Source organism: Bison bison, unplaced genomic scaffold, assembly GCF_000754665.1.
Source record: "Bison bison bison isolate TAMUID 2011002044 unplaced genomic scaffold, Bison_UMD1.0 scf7180017864285, whole genome shotgun sequence".
NCBI lineage: Eukaryota > Metazoa > Chordata > Mammalia > Artiodactyla > Bovidae > Bison > Bison bison.
Window position 1 is genome coordinate 254778 of NW_011494857.1, and position 2636 is coordinate 257413.

The window sequence follows — 2636 nt, forward strand, 5'->3', positions numbered from 1 at the left end:
CAGAAATAGATGTTTTTCTGGAACTCTCTTGCTTTTTCCATGATCCAGTGGATGTTGGCAATTTGATCTCTGGTTCCTCTGCCTTTTCTAAAACCAGCTTGAACATCTAAGTTCACGGTTCATGTATTGCTGAGGCCTGGCTTGGAGAATTTGAGCATTACTTTACTAGCGCGTGAAATGAGTGCAATTGTGTGGTAGTTTGAGCATTCTTTGGCATTGCCTTTCTTTGGGAATGGAATGAAAACTGACCTTTTCCAGTCCTGTGGCCACTGCTGAGTTTTCCAAATTTGCTGTCAACCTATGCAAGCCACACCACACAATTCAATGGAATTTTTGAGCGTCATGGTGATTTGAGATCTCCTCTTCGTGTTCCTCATGATATGGTCCAGTCTCTACATGTCTCTACCACCATCTCTAGTAACCAGTGCAGGAAGCCAACAATAAAGTCTGGAATAATTGGCCCCAAACTGCCAGGATTTGATTAATAATTTGATCATTTTTTCCTTGACTTCCCACTTAGTACCAACTGGAGAAAGCCAGATATTCACCCCCTCCCCTTCTAGTTCACCTGCTGACCCATTTTAGTGCCCCAGGCCAACAGCCTCCCATCATGGCTTACCTGAAGCCTTCCCTATTTTTCTTTTAAGGAGCTCTCCCACTCTGCCTGCCTTTGGGTCTCTGCTAAATGCTGGTGATGGTGGCTGACTCCCTTGCTAGAGCCAGCTCTGAACAATAGCCTTTCCTTGTTCTCCTTCTGGGTTTCTCTTTTGATTTCCACATTGTCTCAATCCTCTGTTCAAACCCACAAGAGTTTTCTTCACATGAATGAAGCTCTCCATGGTTATTCTCATAATATCCTATGTCCCTCTCACAGCATAACTCATGCTTCAATTTCTGTCTCCATACTGTCTGGCCAGTCATAAGGAAGAACTCAATGTTTACAAAAACAGACTATGTGATTTCCCATTTTGGCATCTTTGCACATTTGTCCTCACACACACTGATTCTCAGTCTGAAAAATGAAAATCTCAACCCAAAAGCTATCTTCCTTGTTTCCAGACCTTCATAGCTGTGTGTTTCTATCTCTTCTTGCCTCTTGAAACTATTTTGCATTTTGATCTCTGCAATGAACTACCCACCTTCGATAAAAGGTGATTCTGAGATCACCATTGGATGACACCATAATATAATGGAAGTCCATTCTTAAGTAATCCATTTTCACTTACCATGTTTTTATTGTTGGCAGCCAAGTAAATGGTACTCCAGTTTCCAGCCCACTAAAAAGAACATTTATATTGACTCATATTAGGAAACCCTTTGCTCTGTGCACACTTCTTTGCAGGAAACTCCTCAACCCCAACCATGGAATAAGAAAAGACTTTGTTTCATTGCATTACTCAGGAGCAAAGCTAAAAATACAACAAGGATCAGGAAATTAAGCAAGATTCTACACTTACATGTAGAATGGAATTTGCATGCACGCATGCTCAGTCGTGTCCAACTCTTTGCAACACTACGAACCACAACCCACTAGGCTCCTTTGTCTATGGGATTTTCCAAGCAAGAATACTGGAGTGGGTTGCCATTTCCTTCTCCATGGAATCTTTCTGACCCAGGGATTAAACCTATGTCTCCTGCATTGGCAGGCAGATTCTTTACCACTGAGCCACCGGGAAGCTCCTATAGGATGAAGGATTGTGAGTTAGTGGCTTAGAGTTGAAACTCCATCACCACTTACTATGATGAAAGTGAAAGTGAAAGTCACTCAGTCCTGTCCGACTCTTTGTGACCCCATGGACTATACACTCCATGGAATTCTCCAGGCCAGAATACTGGAGTGGGTAGCTTTTCCCTTCTCCAGGGGATCTTCCCAACCCAGGGATCAAAGCCAGGTCTCCCGCCTTGCAGAAGGATTCTTCACCAGCTGAGCCACCAGGAAAGCCCAAGAATACTGGAGTGGGTAGCCTATCCCTTCTCCAGGGGATCTTCCTGACCCAGGAATCAAACCTGGGTCTTACCAACTGAGCTACTAGGGAAGCCATGATGAGCTCAATCACAAATCTAGTGCTTTGATTTTTGCCATAGAGGCAAGTCAAGATAAAACTCTGAATTTTATACCCAACACTACACACACATACACCTGCATGTCCACAGCAGACAATGCCACATATATTTAAACAGTTACCTCTCCAAGTGCCCACATATTCCTTTCCAGGTGTGTCTCCTTCATCTTGGGCAGCACAGATCATGCCTAATGCAAGAGTCAAAAGTAGAACATCCATCCTGATGTAAATTATTCCTCACTTATCTTCAGCATCTGTGAATTTGTTGTTAGTTGGTAGAAAACCTGACTCCCTGACTTGTTTTTATAAGAATTGTGTGTTGATGTGGCATATTATGACTGGCTTGTATGTACCTGCTTATAAGTCATCTTCAGTCAGTCAGTCAGTTCAGTGGCTCAGTCGTGTCTGATTCTTTGCGACCCCATGAATTGCAGCACGCCAGGCCTCCCTATCCATCACCAACTCCCGGAGTTCACTCAGACTCACGTCCGTCGAGTCAGTCATGCCATCCAGCCATCTCATCCTCTGTCGTCCCCTTCTCCTCCTGCCCCCAATCCCTCCCAGCATCAGAGT

At 44.0% G+C, this 2636-nt stretch overlaps 1 pseudogene; it reads left to right on the plus strand.

The window, feature by feature from the left end:
* Positions 1–444, plus strand: part of LOC104995712 — a 2082-nt pseudogene extending 1638 nt beyond the window's left edge.
* The last annotated feature ends 2192 nt before the right edge of the window (positions 445–2636 follow it).